We start from the raw sequence: 17,620 nt of genomic DNA on the forward strand, positions 1-17,620 counted from the left end.
GTGTCGAATGAATACATATATGAACAAGCAAATGGCCAGTGAGTATTTGGCTGTATGTCGTGGAATATCCAGGTTCAAAGACGGTGGACAGCTAAGTCCCCTTCCCCAGGCCAGCTGGGGACTAGTGAGTGTGGTTTACTGTCCAAGCCACCATCCATTTTTCTCCTCTTGTGTTGTGTGGGTCCAGAGGAGGTGGAGAAGGGAAGAGGCCCTCTGGCACAGGATGACAGATCATAACACAGTATGGGACTGTGCTTCCTGTGTCTCTGTTCGAGCCAGCTCTTGGAAGCACAGGCTTGAGCTTCCACCTGAGGCAGTTACCACGTTAGGAAACCATCAGGGCAGCAGCAGCATCATAAATAAGTGTCAGGTTTTGAAGCCAGCGGTGTCAAAAGACCAGCCCAGAGAGCCAGTTGGTTTGATTGTTGGTGGATCCAACAGGAGCAAAGCTGAAGCTTGTGCCATGGGGGCCAGGATGGCAGGAATAACTCAGGAAGTGACCCTGGCAGCTACCAAGGGCACCTGGGATAAAACTGTCCCAAGAAAAGGCGGAGAGCTAACTTCAGCTGGCAGAGACATTCTTGTGTGGAAGGGGGATTCGACTAACTTTTGAGTGGCTTTTCTGGAGTAGAAGGTACATGGAGGTTAATTTGAACACAAATAACAAGACTGGCTAACAGTTTAAATAATGGTCATTTTTAGAAGGTCTGTTGGGCCCCTGAGCTGTGTGCTTTGCAAGGATGATCTAATTTAACCCTCACGTCAGATTTTTTTTTTGCCTTTTCTAGAGCTGCTCCCACAGCATATGGAGGTTCCCAGGCTAGGGGTCTAATCGGAGCTATAGCTGCCAGCCTACACCACAGCTCATGGCAACGCTGGATCCTTAACCCACTGAGCAAGGCCAGGGATTGAACCCGCAACCCCGTGGTTCCTAGTCAGATTCGTTAACCACTGAGCCACGATGGGAACTCCATGCGAGCCTCATAAGACACATATTTTTACGCCCAATTTCCAGATGAGGCAGTAGGGACATGATGTTAGACCACACGCTCCAGCTGGGACTCAGAGATGGCATTAGAATTCAGAGCTGGCCGATCTCAAAGGCTGTGCGCTTGGTGACCGGCTACATGTAAGGCTGCTGCCATGCCTGTGCACTTCGGACATTGCACAAAGATGCCCAGGCTGTTTTTTCCAGGAGAGAGCATGCTTTATTCTACACGCAAAGCTACTTTCCTTTAGCCAGACCATGGGAGGATGCCTACTGAGGGGGTACCTTTTCCTGATTTACACAAAACTCCTTATAAAAACTAACTATGGCCCTGGCTACATGGTTTCTGAAAAAAAGGATTCCAGCAATGAAGCAGACTCTCCCCTAAGGCGAGAGCTGTTCAACACGCAAGGATTTAGTACAAATGGGAAGACAGTCACCTCTGATCCTTATTGTAATACGGTTATTTGTGTCATTCTCCAGCTTAACATTCTTTAATGGCTTCTCATCTTTTTTCCTGAGCATCCTGCACGATGCGACCCTAGCCAACCCCCTCTGTTCTTTCAGAGCATTTGTGTTGGCCATACAAGCCTTCTCTGTCTATTTCTGCTTCAGAGATTTTGTTGTACTGTTTCCTCCAATTTCTGTTTCTTCCAAACACCCTTCCCCTGATTAACCCTTACCCACTGCTCACATCTGAGCTCTAAATGCACCTCCTCAGAGCTGCCTTTTCTGAAGTGCTGTCAGATTAAGTACCCCATATATGGCCCAGGCTCTGGGTAGGAGTATAGAAGCCAAACCAGGTATTTCCATCAGAGGGAATTTAATAAAGGGGGAGGTGGCTGTACACGTGTTGCAGAACTGAAAGAGCGAAAGGGATGCTGAGGCAACCCAGGGATAAAAACGGCAGGATGTTGGAGTTCCTGTCGTGGAACTAGAGGAAACAAATCCGGCTAGGAACCACGAGGTTGCAGGTTCAATCCCTGGCCTCGCTCGGTGGGTTAAGGATCTGGTGTTGCCCTGAGCTGTGGTGTAGGTCGCAGATGCAGCTCGGATCCCGCATTGCTGTGGCTGTGGTGTAGGCCAGCAGCTGTAGCTCCAATTCGACCCCTAGCCTGAGAACCTCCATCTGCGGCAGGTACAGGCCTAAAAAGCAAAATAAAAATAAAAATGGCAGGGAGTAATTACTAAAAGGGAAGAGGTGAGTTTCTGGAACCTAGGTGCCTCTGAAGAGGCACTCCAGGCTGGTCCTAGGGATGGGAGCCACCTGCTGCTGCTGTGGAAGGGGGGGGGGGGTTCTGCAGAGCTGGGGTTTAATCCTCAGGAGTGGGCGGCACTCCCCAGGTGCAGAGAAATTGGCAAGAATAGAAGAACCTGGGAAGCGAGTTCCTTCTGCATTTCTTCTGCCCTCCAGTGTCCTTTGAGTGCCTCTTACTAGCAGAACCTAGGGAAAAGGCAGCGGCCAAGGGCAGCTGGGAAAGATAGTTTTCAGTCTCAGCCCCAGCATCATAGAGCAAAGCATAAAGGGACGGATATGGAGCTGAGACACAATAGGTAAATTACTAGAACTTTCCAGTCATAGTTGCTCATAACTCCATAGTTTTTTTGAGGGGAGGGATGTTTCCTATTTTGTTTTTAATTTTATTGGAGTATAGTTGACTTACAGTGTTGTGTTAGTTTCAAGTGTATAGCAATCATATATGTTATATCCATTCTTTTTCAGATTCTTTCCCCATATAGGTCGTTATAGAATATTGAGTAGATTTCCCTGTGCTATACAGTAGGTCCTTGTTATCTAGTTTATATTTAGTAGTGTGTAGATGTTAATCCCAAACTCCTAATTTATCCTTCTCCCCAACGTTTCACCTTTGGTAACCATAAGTTTGATTTTGAAATCTGTGAGCCTGTTTCTGTTTTATAAATAAGTTCTTTTGTATCAGTTTTTAGTTAGATTCCACATGTGAATGTTGCCATATGATATTTGTCTTTCTCTATCTGACTTACTTCACTTAGTATGATAATCTCTAGGTCCATCATGTTGCTGCAGGTGGCTTTATTTCATTCTTTTGTTTGTTTGTTTGTTTTTGTTTTTGTCTTTTTGCCTTTTCTAGGGCCGCCCCTGGGGCATATGGAGGTTCCCAGGCTAGGGGTCTAATCAGAGCTACAGCTGTTGGCCTACAACAGAGACACAGCAACTCGGGATCCGAGCCACATCTGCAACCTACACCATGGCTCATGGCAACGCTGGATCCTTAACCCACTGAGCAAGGCCAGGGATCGAACCCGCAACCTCATGGTTCCTAGTTGGATTCGTTAACCACTGAGCCACGGTGGGAACTCCTATTTCATTCCTTTTTATGGCTGAGTAATATTCCACTGTATATATGTGCCACATCTTCTTTGTCCATTCCTCCATGGATGGACATTTAGGTTGCTTCCATGTCTTCGCTATTGTAGATAGTGCTGCAATGAGTAACTCCATACTTTTGATACATAATGCTAATTACAATTTTAATTGTATTTTTGTATGTGATCATTTCATGTGTTTAGTCTCCTACCACTAGACTACAAGTGCACTGGGGGCAAAACCAAGTTTACTTGATTCACAGCTGTATTCCTTGCATATACAAACATATCTGTAACATGGCAGATGCTTAATACATTGTTTACCAAAATAAAATAATGAAAGAAGGGTGTCTGAGCTCAGGTTTTCCAGAAGTAGAACCTAATATGGGGATTCTCGTGCTTGAGGTTTGTAAAGGAAGGACTTTGGGAAGAATGGAAGCAAGAGAAGCAAGAGAGGCCAGAGAAAGAGCTAAGGAAGAATGTGGTCTCCATCAGCCTAGCCTCAGCCTGACCCCAGAGGGGGCTCTGGAGCACGACCTGCTGCGCAGACTTGGTGTCCCCTGGAGACTCTGCGTCAGTCATTGGCTACAAGTGGCTGGGAGGGGTGGGAGAGGGTAAACTCCAGGAAACGACGGCTCCTAATGGCTGAGGGCAGTTCTCCAGAGAAGGGGCAGCTGTGAGCATTAGCAGCCAGGGCTCAGAGCAGCGGGGAGATGGGCATCCCCACCCCACGAAGGGGATCAGAGCAGGGCATCCCCTACAAACGGTGAGTGTGTGCTGAGTGGGGAGTTATTACAGGAGACTTCTAAAAGAGGACCTCTTCCCACTCAGAGGTCTGCGAACTCAGGTTTTTTATAAGAAACCTGTTAAAGAGGGAACGGATTTCTTTCCTCTTGTTGGGATTTTAACAAAAAACTGCAAGGCGTGTAGTCCATGTCTCAGGACAGTAGGAGTCTGGTCTTGGCTTCTCTTCTCAAGCCTGAAGCACCTGCTGGCATGGTCCCAGCACCCCAGGGCCCCCAAACGGCAGATTCTGCCCTCAGACTCTCTCCTCTCTGGAAGAAAGACGGGCTTCACACTCTTTCCCTCCCTGGCCCGCAGGTGCCCCTCTCATCAGTGGCCTGGCAGCCTCCACCGAAGAATGTCACTCTGGACTGGGGCCCAGCCTCAGACAAAAGCCCTTTTGGAGCTGAGCCTGCATCCTCTGGCTGACAGGACCCTGCTGGCCTCCCCACTGCCAACTAGGGAGGGCAGCTAAATTCACCCCCCTCAAATTGATGGCTTCCACAGAGCTAGGCTGCTTCCCTGCTCAGGAAATAAAATGAGTGTGATCCTTTGGTAGCTTGTCCTTGGCTCCAGGACAGATAGCTGACTGTCCTCACAGAGGAGAGAAGGAAAATGAGACACCCCTGCTGCCCAAGACCAGAGGTGGGAGGCCCAAAGACACACGCCTGCACTGGGGGCAGGAAGGAGGGAGCCTGGTGCCCAAAACAAAGCCCCGAGGCCCAACCAAACCTTCACACCTGGCCCTGACTCTGCCCAGGGCTCGGAATCAGCCCGACCCAAGTTTGAATTCCTGGCTCTGCTATTTACTAAGAGTACACCCCTCAGCAAGTCATTCTCTGAACCTCAGTTTTCACAGCTTCTAAATGGGGAGATAAATGGTTGACCAGGTAGACAAAAATCATATACAAGGAAGTTGTAATTTTCTGATCATAAAAGAAATACATGAAGAGAATTTAGAAATAAAAAAGTATAATCGTAAATGGTTAAATATATGCTAATAATTGTATAATTTTGATATTTCTTTCCAGTCTTTTCTGCACTCATACAGATAGGTATGAATGTTGGAAATCATGAACATGAAATCCCTCAGAATGTTTTGTTTGACCCTCACAGAATTCGTGTTCAGTATGTACATACGAAGAATAAGACTCTCCTTGTAGTTACTTGTTTTGAAGATTAAATGAGATAATATAAGGACCTAGTACAATGCCTACCACTTTCTAGGCAAGCCCACCTTTTAATGTCAGCCTATCATAGTGCACATCTAAAGCCTCTTGTTGGGCTTCCAGCATTTAATCTATTTGGAATCTCCCAGATGTACCCACAGTCCTTCCTTACCAGGATCATTTGTGCTGCTCATTCTTACCCTTTCACCTCAGGCCAACTCTCAATCTCTTTGTGATTCTAACTATTCCTTTTGAAAATTTTCCTGGTTCCTCCTGGGAGGTTATCAGCTGTGGTCTCACCTGGACGAAGAACGACAGGTCCCACTATTGCCCATCAGACGCAGCCACTGAAAGTACTGGCATGGTATTGGAGGAGCTGTTTGTTGATTGCAGACTCATCTAGAATGGGAGACCTGTCATTACAGGATTTTCTTGGTATATTTTCTTCCAGATAACCATGGCCCTTCCTGGCCCCCAACCCTGTTTGCTTTCTCCCCTAGGAAATGAGAGATATTAGAGGTGGATGTGGCCTTAAATATCAACCCTGTCATCTTATGAATAAAAAGATGGAATTCTAAAGGCAGCAAGAGAAAAACAGAGTTATAGACAAGGAAACCCCCATAAGGCTATCAGCTGATTTTTTGAAGAAACTTTGCAGGCCAGAAGGGAGTGGCATGATATATTCAAAGTGCTGGAATGGGAAAACCTGCTACCTAGGATACTCTACCCAACAAGATTATCATTTAGAATTGGAGAGACAAAGAATTTCTCAGACAGGGAGTTCCTGTTGTGGCACAGCAGAAACAAATACGACTAGGAACCATGAGGTTGCGGGTTCGATCCCTGGCCTTGCTCCGTGGGTAAAGGATCTGGCGTTGCTGTGAGCTGTGGCGTAGGCCGGCGGCAACAGCTCTGATTAGACTCCTAGCCTGGGAACCTCCATATGCCATGGGTGTGGCCCTCAAAAGACAAAAAGACAAAAAAAATTTTTTTTTCAGACAAAAGCTGAAAAAGCTAATGAATACCAAACCTACTCTAAAATAAGTGTTAAAGGGTCTTCTCTACGTGAAAAAGAAAAGGCTATAACAAGAAGTAAGAATCTATAGGAAAGGAAAAAATGCCACTAAAAAAAGGCAGATACATAGTAAGGATTGAGGATTAACCACTTAAATAAGCTAGTGCAAAGATTAAAAGATCAAAGAATTATAAAAGCAACTATAATAAACAGTGAAGAGATAAACATGAAGATGTAAAATCATCAAAAACACAAAATGTGGGGGAGGGGAGTAAAAAATGTCAATCTTTTAGAATGTGTTCATGGGAGTTTCTGTCATGGCTCAGTGGTTAATGAATACTACTAGGAACCATGAGATTTTGGGTTTGGTCCCCGGCCTGCTCAGTGGGTTAAGGATCTGGCATTGCTGTGAGCTGTGGTATAGGTTGCAGACGCGGCTTGGATCCTGTTTTGCTGTGGCTGTGGCGTAGGCTGGCAGCTAAAGCTCCAATTAGACCCCTAGCCTGGGAATCTCCATATGCCACGGGTATGGCCCTAAAAAGACAATAAAAAAAAAAAAAAAGAGTGTTTGAACTTAAATAAGTTCCAGTTTAAAACAAGTAGCTTAGAGTTCCCTGGTGGCCTAGCTGGTTAAGGATCCAGTATTGTCACTGCCATGACAGATTTGATCCCTGGTCTGGGAACTTCCACATGCCATGGGTGTGGCAAATAAATAATAAATAAATAATACAAGTAGTTATAGGTCAACATATATAAACCCCATGGTAACCACAATCAAAAACTTACAAATAGATACACAAAAACTGGAAAGAAAGGAACACATGTTTACCACTAAAGAAAATTCTGAAACCACAAGAGAATAAACGAAAGAAGGCATGAACAGAAAGGAGCTACGAAAACAACCAGGAAAAATATTTAGTAATAAAATGGCAATAAGCACACACCTATCAATAATTACTTTCAATGTCAGTGGACTATATGCTTCAGTCAAAAGACATAAAGTGGCTGACTGGATAAAACAAACAAGGAATTCCCTTGTGCCACAGTGGATTAAGGATATGGTGTTATCACTACAGTGGCTCAGGCCACTGCTGGGTCATGCATTTGATCCCTGGTCTGGGAACTTTCACATGCTGTGGGCGTGGCCACCCCCCCACACACCAAAAAACCCCCACAAAAACACAACAAAAAACAAGACTCATCTATATGCTGCTTATAAGAGATTCACTTCAGAGGTGAAAACACACAGACTGAAAGTGAGGGTATAGAAGAAGATATTTCATGCATATGGAAACAAGAAAGCAAGGTGGGTAGCAATACACATATCAGACAAAATAGACTTTAAAACAAAGTCTATAACAAAAAGCAAAGGCATTATGAAATGATAAAAGGATTGACAAATAAGAATATTATACTATTTAATATTAACAGATGATGTAAAGGGAGAAAGTGACAATAATACAATAATAATAGGAGACTTTAATACCCCACTTACATCAATGGACATATCATCCAGACGTAAATCATAAGGCAGAGGTGGTCTTAAATGATGTAGTAGACCAGCTGGACTTGATAGCTATCTCCAGGACATTCCATCCAAAAAAGGCAGAATACATTCTTTTCAAGTGCCCATGGAATATTCTCCAGCATAGATCACATGTTAGGCCACAAAACAAGTCTGAACAAATTTAAGAGGATAGAAATTATATCAAGTATTTTTTTTTCCAGTCAGCAGTATGAAATTAGAAATCAATTACAGAAAGAAAAATGGGGAAAGAACAAATATGTGGAGACTAAACAACATGTTACTGAAAAACAAATGGGTTAATACAAAAATCAAAGAGGAAATCAGAAAATACCTCAAGACAAGTGAAAATGGAAGCACAATGCTCCGAAAATCGTGGGATGCAGCAAAAGCAGTTCTAAGAGGGAAGTTTATATTGATGCAGGCCTTCCTCAAGAAACAAGAAAAATCTCAAATAAACAACCTAACCTACAACTGAATGGAATTTTAAAAAGAACAAACAAAGCCCCAAGGCAGCAGAAGGAAGGAAATAATAAAGATCAAAGAGGAAATAAATAAAATAGAGATTTAAAAAAATAGAAAAGATCAAAGAAACCAAGAGCTGTTTCTTTGGAAAGATAAACCAAATTGATAAGCCTTTAGCCAGGTTCACCAAAAAGAGAAGAGAGAGGACACAGATAAGCAAAATAAGAAATGAAGAGGAGCAGTAACAACTGATACCACAGGGATACAAAAAAAATCCTAAGAGAATACTACGAATACTATATGCCAACAGATTTGACAACCTAGAAGAAATGAACAAATTTCTAGAAACATACAAGAGTGAATCAATAAGAAATAGGCAATTTGAACAAAATTGATCACTAGTAGTGAAATTGAATGTGTGACAAAAACTCGAGTTTAAATCCTTACTCTGCCACTTCCAAAGCTTGAATTTAAATTCCTACTCTGCCACTTGCATTAGCAAAACATTTCTGAGCCTCTCTTTGCTTTTTTTGAAAATGACCCTCTGCCATGGGGTAGTGGTGAAGAGCAATCAAGGTCATATCTGCCAAGCATCAAGCCCAGAGGAAACACCTGGATTCAATAAATTGATGCCGCTTTGATGACACAGTGGTGAACAGGAGGGTGAAGCCCTCTCACAGGGTAAATGGGGAAACAGCTGCCTCCGACATAACCACTGATGCCTGGGCAGCCTCCTCATAGGTAAGCCTGGGAGAGGAAATCAGATGAACAGACTTCAGCCGTTCAAGTCCATTTGTAAATTCCTAGTTCTAATGGATGTTGGCAAATACCTTCAATTTTGTTTCCCTGGGAAATGCTGTTAAAATTCTGTCTGGTCGAATGCCCCAGTTGATACATGAAAGACCTCCTTCGAGAAGGTTGGTCCTAAAACCAGCATCTCTGGTAAACACAGCCCTGTTGTGTGAGATGCTAGCAATTACTGCAGCTCTTTGTTCTGTGTCTTTTGGCTGACTTTCAGTTCATGAGAAAGTGTCTGTGTTGAAGCCAATTTGAATTGATTTTGCAAGTAAAATTTCAGGGGACAGTGTGCCAGGTGCCTCAGGGAGCTGGAGTCTGGATTCTCTGTCATCTGCTCACAATGTCCAGAACTCAGGTCTGTATGGTGAGCCACGATTCCCAAACACTAAAAATCTCACATTTGGTGTTTTTACTCCATCTTCACAATAACCCCGTGGGACTAATATTATTCTTTCCATGTTGCAATTTTCTCATTTAACAGATGAAACATTAAGAGCTCAAGTGTGACGTGCCCAGACCGTATATGGAGCACCTGGCTGGTCTGGGAGCTGGCCCAGGACTTTATTTAAAAGTACTATTTCAACAATTTAGTGAGTATCTACTATGTGTCAGGTGTATTGTACTAAGCCCTGGAAACACAGAGGTGACTGGGGCATGGTGAGCTGCCTGGGTAGGAGGGGAGACAGGCATGGCCACCACAGTGTGATTTACATTATAATATACACACATGTAAGAGATTAGTCACGGCTTCATACTCCGAGTCTCTCTTCAACATGCTCTCAACAGGCTCCAACCCCAACCCCAACTGGGGAAAAAAAGACACTCCAAGACCCTACTCTTATTTTTGAAAGTATAGTTGATTTACAAAGTCGTGTTAGTTTCTGGTGTGCAGAAAAGTAATTATATGTGTGTCTGTCTGTGTGTATATTATAATATATATATATATATTATATATAGCTCTTTTCCATTATGGTGTATTATAGGATATTGAACATAGTTCCCTGTGCTATACAGTAGGACTTTGCTATTTATCCATTTTATATATAGGAGTTTGTATCTGCCACTCCTAAACTAATTTATCTTTCCCCCATACCCTTTCCCCTTTGATAACTGTAAGTTTGTTTCCTATGTCTGTGAGTCTGATCATACTTTAGATTCCACATGTAGGTTATATATGGTATATGTCTTTTTTTGTCTGATTTAGTTCACTTAGTATGAGAATCTCTAGCTGCATCCATGTTGTTGGGAATGGCATTATTTCGTTCTTTCTTATGACTGAGTAGTATTTCATTGTATATATGTACCACATTTTCTTAATCCATTCATATGTCAGTGGACATTTAGGTTGTTTCCATGTCTTGGCTATTGTGAATAGTGTTGCTGTGAACATAGGAGGCATGTATCTTTTTGAATTACAGTTTTATACGGATACATTCCCAGGCATTATCCTGGGATTGCTGCATCATATGTAATTCTATTTTTAGTTTTCTGAGGAACCTCCATACCGTTTTCCATAGTGGTTGCACCAACTTAAATTCCCACCAACAGTGAAGGATGGATCTCCTTTCTCCACACCCTCTCCAGCATTTGTTATTTGTAAACCTATTAATGATGGCCATCTGACCAGTGTGAGGTGGTACCTCATTGTAGTTTTGATTTGCATTTCTCTAATAATTAGTGATGTTGAACCTTTTTTCATGTGTCTCCTGGCCATTTGCATGTCTTCTTTGGAAAAATGTCCATTTAGGTCTTCTGCCCATTTTTCAATTGGGTTGTTTGTTTTTTTTGCTGTTGAGTTACATGAGTTGATTCACCCCTTTTCAGTTGCATCATTTGCAACTGTTTTCTCCCATTCCATATGTTGTCTTATCACTTTTTTTTTTATGGTTTCCTTTGCTGTGCAATATAGCTTGTAAGTTTGATTAGGTCCCATTTGTTTATATTTGTTTTTATCTCTGTTGCCTTGGGAAACTGACCTATGAAACATTTGTGCAATTTATGTCAGAGAATGTTCTATGTTCTCTTCTAGGAGTTCTTTGGTATCATGTCTTATGTTGAAGTTTTTAAGCCATTTTGAGTTTATTTTTGTGCATGGTGGGAGAGTGTGTTCTGATTTCATTGATGTATATGCAGCTGTCCAGTGTTCCCAACACCACTTGCTGAAGAGACTATCTTTTTCCTGGGGTGCCTATACCTTTTTGTATTAGTTTTCTCTAGATATATGCCCAGAAGTGGGATTGCTGGATCCTATGGCAACTCTATTTTCAGTTTTTTTAAGAAACCTCCACACTATTTTCCACAGTGGCTGCACCAGTTTACATTCCTACCAAAGTATAGGAAGGTTCCCTTTTCTCCACATCCTTTCCAGTATTTATTATCTATAGACTTTGTGATGCTGGCCATTCTAACTTGTGTGAAGGTGATACTTCATTGTAGTTTTGATTTGCATTTCTCTAATAATTAGCAATGTTGAGCTTTTTTCCATGTGCCTATTGATCATCTCTATGTCTTCTTTGGAGAAAAATGTCTGTTTAAGTCTTCTGCCCATTTTTGATTGAGTGGTTTGTTTTGTTGTTGAGTTGTATGAGCTGCTTGTATGCAAAAGAAAAACTACTCTTATCAAGGTAAAGCTACTCTTATCAACCTCAGGTTGCCAAATTCAAAGGTCAATTTTTATTCTCATTGAACTCAAATTCTCAAAAACAGTTGACACAGTTGGTTGTTCTCTCTTCCCCTAACATTGCTCTCATAGAACCAGACTGAATTTTTCCTTTACCAAAACCCAAGCTCCTTCTGTCTCTTTTGCCAAGACTTTGCTTTTCCTTCCATTAGTCTGTAAATGTTGAAGAGCACTAGGCTTAGTCTGGGGCTCCCCTCTCCTGTCCATCCACGCTCTCTCCATTGGTTCTCTTCTGGTCCCACAGCTACAAATATTACCCATATGTGGATAACTTCCAGCTGCTTATCTCCAGCCCCAATCCCTCTCCCCAAGTTCAGAGTCATGTATCCATTCAGCTTGTTGATATCCCCACTTGGATGTGGAATAGTCGTCTTGAAGTTCATCATAAAGTTAGCAGGCTTTAAAATAAAACTCTTGATTTTTACTCCCCTAAACCCATTCTTCCATTCTTACCCATGAGTTAGTGGCAGCAGTAACTCAGATAATAATCACACTCGATTCCTGTTTCCTCATAAACCATACCCAATCTATCAACGAGTTCTGATCCAAATACCCTTCTCCATCACCACTGCCACCACCTTCATCCCAGCCATCAGTACCTCTCTGAGACCAATGAAATAGTCTCCTAGCTCATGCCTCTATTATCCCCCTGATAACTCATGGAGCAGCCAGATGGATCTTTTAAAAGATGTGAATTAAATCATGTCATTTTCTGCTTAAAATTCTCCGCTGGCTTACCACTGCTTTACAACGAAATCCAGACTCCTTAGCGTAGCCTACCAGGCTTTTCACGATCTCACCCCTTCCTCTCTGACCTCATCATCTACAGTCCTCGCCCTGACGCCCTCTCTACCCTCCAGCCAAGCTGCCGCAGGGCCTTTGCTCTTGCTCCTCCCTCTGCTTGAAATAATTTCTCCCATACCTTTTCAGGAGAGAATTCTTATCATTCTTTGGAGTCTCAACTCCCCTTCCTCTCAGCATGGCCTCCCCCCAGTTGCCAGTTATTTTATTTCTTTTGAAGGATTTATTACCACCCACAATCACACTGTTTGTCTCTCTCATCCCCAGTAGAATGTGAGCCCTGTGTATGCCTAGACAGAATACAGGCTGTAAGGAGAGCCCCACATCCAGGGTCTGGCGCCTGTGATCCCCTCATCTATAGGGAAGACAAACAACACAGCATTACATATATTTAGAAACTTGTTGATTATTGTGAAGGGAGAAAACAACTGGGTTCTAAAAAGAGAAAATCAGAGGGCACTTATTTTATAATGGGTCATTGGGGAGGGTCATGTGAGGAGGGGAGATTAAAATGAGCATCTATGAAGAGAGTTAGGGGAGAAGCATTTGGGGCAGAAGGATCAGAACACACTAAGGGGACATAGAGAAAGAAGGTGAGCAAGAGACAGAGATGCACACATTTCTTTCCATCTCTCTTTAAAAAAATACAAAATGGGAGTTCCCATTGTGGCTCAATGGTTAACGAATCCGACTAGGAACCATGAAGTTGTGAGTTCAATCCCTGGCCTCGCTCAGTGGGTTAAGGATCTGGCATTGCTGTGGCTGTGGTGTAGGCTGGCAGCTACAGTTAGACTCCCTAGTCTGGGAACCTCCAGATGCCGCAGGTGCGGCCCTAGAAAAGACAAAAAAAAAAAAAAAAATACAAAATTGGTTCTAGAATTTTGTAACTTCATTTTAACTTAATATATTAAGAGCATCTTTTCGTGTCAACCATTTTCAGTTTTTGCTTGTTTGTTTTGTTTGCTCTTATGAACAATGCTGCATTGGCCAGGGGTCGAACCCACAACCTTATGGTTCCTAGTCGGATTCATTTCCCCTGAGCCACAGCGGGAACTCCTAAACATTTTACTTCAAAACATACCCACATCCACTAGAATGGTTAAAATTCAAGAGAGAACACCACAGGCTGGTGATCATGGAGAGAAACCTGAACACATGCTCAGCGGGTGAAAGTAGGAACTGATACAACTACTTTGAAAGGCCTCGGCAGTACCTACCGCAGCTGAGCACACACTTCTCAGTAGCCCCATTCCTGGGGGGAGAGTCGGCCACGGTATGTACACAAAGCTACCAAAAGACGCAAGAATGTTAACAGCAGCGCTGTTCACGGGAGCAGAAAACAAAACAGCAGCAACCCCCACATCCACCAAGAGTAAACTATGGAACAGTCACAGAATGGAATCTTGAGAGCAATTAGCCTCCAACAAACGGATGCTGCCCATACCATGAGTGAGTCTCACAAACATTAACAGTGAGTGAAAGAAAGCAGATGCAAAAAAGGAGACTGCATCATGTCACAGATGTGAGGTTCCAAAATAGGCCAACTGCGTCTATGCAGTTGCAGGCGCTGGAGGTGAGGATCCAGGGAGGGAACAAGAGAGAGACTTCTGCAGTGGGTCACGTTCTGCTTCCTGGTCTAGGTGCTGATTAGATGGGTGTGTCGTTTTGTGACAATTCATGGAGCTGAACACATGATTTCTGCACTTCCCTGTATTATATTAGACTTCAATAAGAAGGTTTAAAATATTCTTGATTATTTCACTAGGAAAATTCCCAAGTATGAACTTTCTCTTTTAAAGCAATTTGTCAGTTTTTTGCAAATTGCAACATTGTGTGTTGGGTTGAATTGTGTTCCCCCCAAAGATACGTTGATGTCTCTAATCTCGGCTCTCTGTACTGTGGTCTTTCTTTGGAAATATGGTCTTTACAGGCATAACCAAGTTAAATTAGGTCATATTGGATAAAGATGGGCCCTAAATCCAACGACCAGTGTCCCTACAAGAAGAGGGAGAGCTTGGAAATACATAGACACGCAGGGAAGAAGCCATGTGACATGGAGGCAGAGAGATGAGATTGGTGCAGCTACAAACAAGGAAGGCCAAGGATCGCCAGCAGCTGCCAGAAGTCGCGAGAAAAGCATGGAACAGATTCTCCTTCAAAGCTCCCACAAGGAACCTACTCTGCCTTGATCTCTGACTTCTTGCCTCCTGAACTAGGAGCCAATGCATTTTTTTTTTTTTTTTTTTTTGTCTTTTTGCCTTTTCTAGGGCCACTCCCACGGCATATGGAGGTTCCCAGGCTAGGGGTCTAATCAGAGCTGTAGCCACCGGCCTATGCCAGAGCCACAGCAACGCGGGATCCGAGCCACGTCTGAGCGGGATCCGAGCCACCTACACCACAGCTCACGGCAACCCCGGATCTTTAACCCACCGAGCGAGGCCAGGAATCGAACCTGAAACCTCATGGTTCCTAGTCGGATTCTTTAACCACTGAGCCACGATGGGAACTCGCAACACATTTTTGTTGTAAGTCTCTCAGCTTGTGGAAACGTGTTAGGGCAGCCCTAGGAAACTAATACAAGTACCAAATCCTAAGCAGGATTACTTTGTGATCCCTGCTCAGCCTCTTGCTAGAAGGCAAAGAATGTTCTCAAGAGGTGGCTATAATTTAATCATATTGAGAACCGTCTTGTTGACCAAGCCCAGGTCATCTCCCTGACCTTGCACTGCAGGTGGCTGAATCACTCTGTTCCCCTGAGCAGGTGAGTCGGGGGCAGAACCTGGAGAACAGGAAGGAGGAGAAAGTGAGCAGAGACACTTTTCAAATGTCATCAATCCCAATTCTCAGCTACGAAGGTTATGCAAAGATATTATTACCTTTGTTACTCAACTCTTTTCTCATTATATAATAATTCAGGTTTACTTCACAAAAAATCAGGAAATACTGGAAAGCAAATCAAATAAAAAGCTACTCATAATTCACACCCCGAAACATCCACTATTCGCATTTGGGTGTATTGTCTGCCAGACATTTTCCTTGGGACGTATTTTTATTTTCTTTTTTACGAGAGAAATACTATCCCTTCCTAATTGCCTCCATGTCTTCTCTTCCTTTTTCTCGATAAACAGATTTTAAAAATACTCCCGAGACCCATTCTCCTGCCCACACGCATTTCTGCTTTTGTTTCCCATCATAGAGTCCTCGCCCTGGGCCCCTTCCTGTGACCAACCCACTCTTTCACACAAGAAGTCAGTTCTCCCTCCAGCCCTGAGTTCACGGGGAGAGGCCCTGAGTACAACACAAACAGCGCCAGGGGAAAAGGCTTCTGTAGTATGGTTGCTACCTTTCCCCAAATGTCGGGTTTGCTTTTTCTTTTCTTTTTTTATTGTATTTTTTTTTTTTTTTTTTTACTTTTTCTTTTAGACTTCACATGCTGAGAGTTGATTTTTTTCTCTGCTTTTTAGGGCCACACCCGGGGCATGTGGAAGTTCCCAGGCTAGGGGTGAATCAGACCTGCAGCTGTCAGCCACAGCCACAGCCACGCAGAATCCACGCCACATCTTCTGCGACCTCCACCACAGCTCGTGGCAATGCCAGATCCTTAACCCACTGAGCAAGGCCAGGGGTCGAACCCACATCCTCATGAATACTAGTCAGGTTTGTTACTTCTGAGCCACAGTGGGAACTCTCGAGAGTTGATTTAATTACATTCCTCCGTTCAAGACACGGTTATCCTCAACATCAGGACCAAAAGCTCCTGTTTCCGTATGTTCCTTTACACGCCAAGTCCTCACTCCCTCTCCCCTCTCCCCTTTCACATCCGTCCTAATGTGTTTGATTCAAGTCCTAGAAGGTCGAACTGGGTGACTTCCATTTGCACCTCCAGATCCACTCCCCATTTCTCTTGGTCCAGCTCCCGGCCCCTGGCAACTCGTCCATAGGGTGAGCATCAGCAGCTTGCTTGCCCTCTGGCTTCTCAGTGGGTTTGGCCAATGAAAAGCCCCATCAGGGGAGCTGGAAGGTGGCAGGGAGGAGAGGCCAGGGCACTTGTTCCCTTTTCCTCCGGGGAGTAAGGGCTTCAGGCGCGAGCAGGTGTTGGCTACACCCCGTGGCTCCTGAGGGGGTGTCTTCTCCAGGAAGCTCTCTCAGCTCTTTCGGCCCCTCAGGTCAAGGGCATGGTGAGGCACAGGGCTGTTCCTAGCTCCGGGGCACTTCACCGTGGAGGATTACTTTTCCTAAGACTGCCCCCGCCTTTGTCGACAGTCCTTGTATCAACCCTCCAGTTATGCAATATGTGTGTGCCAATCTCTTCCCTGCTTGGAATGTTCCTTCGTGTGCACGTGTGTGTGTACCTGGGTGTTTAATGCGTGGACCATTACCATCTTCAGATCTCACCCTGTTTCTTACTCCTTTCACACAACTGTGTTTGTACAGCCTACATTCCTATAAATGCTCCAGGTCGCTGCTTCCAACTGCATCTCTCCTCTTACTTCTCCAGCCCCTCATGAGGAGCCGTCTCCAACTTCCAGCTGTCACAGGCAACGCACAGGAAATCTGAATTTTCATCAGCTTTTGAACCCAACACTTTTCAGTTCTTTTCTTGGTCTCGGTTCTGTATTTATACCAAACACAGTGATTTTATGAGTAAATTACATTGCCTGAAGCTCAAGTCTATGTTGCTCCGTTAAACAAAGGGACCCCTAATTCACAAAAGGTGCTTTTGGAATGTGTTTTTTCCTGATTTTTCCACCACAGTGTTAAATTGTGTAATAAAGGAAATGGCAAGAATCACAAAAGCTACCATTTATTGAGCACTTACTGAGCATTTATTGTGCTAAGTTCCCTCATAAGCCTGGGCTGAATGGTGCTCATCAAAAGGATGAGAAGGCAGCTCAGGCTGGCTCTTGAGGGCTGAGTGTTAAATTTTCAAGAATTTTGCAATCCAATTACTAAACACAACAATTATTAAATGGTAAGTTATGTTAACTGATGGAGTTCCCTTGTGGCACAGTGGGTTAAGGATTGGCACTGTTGATACAGCAGCTTGGGT

At 43.7% G+C, this 17,620-nt stretch overlaps 1 long non-coding RNA gene across 1 annotated transcript; it reads left to right on the forward strand.

Moving 5' to 3' along the window:
- Positions 1 to 9,366: 9,366 nt before the first annotated feature.
- On the forward strand, positions 9,367 to 17,153 carry LOC146403684 (uncharacterized). The gene is made up of 3 exons (XR_014843380.1): positions 9,367 to 9,444; positions 9,571 to 9,679; positions 17,069 to 17,153. It is a non-coding gene; the product is annotated as an uncharacterized LOC146403684 (long non-coding RNA).
- The last annotated feature ends 467 nt before the right edge of the window (positions 17,154 to 17,620 follow it).

Source organism: Sus scrofa, chromosome 4 (assembly GCF_054392235.1).
Source record: "Sus scrofa isolate SSC_HxYL_T2T_F1_AM1 chromosome 4, Sscrofa_HxYL_maternal_Yorkshire_Landrace_v2.0, whole genome shotgun sequence".
Lineage (NCBI taxonomy): Eukaryota > Metazoa > Chordata > Mammalia > Artiodactyla > Suidae > Sus > Sus scrofa.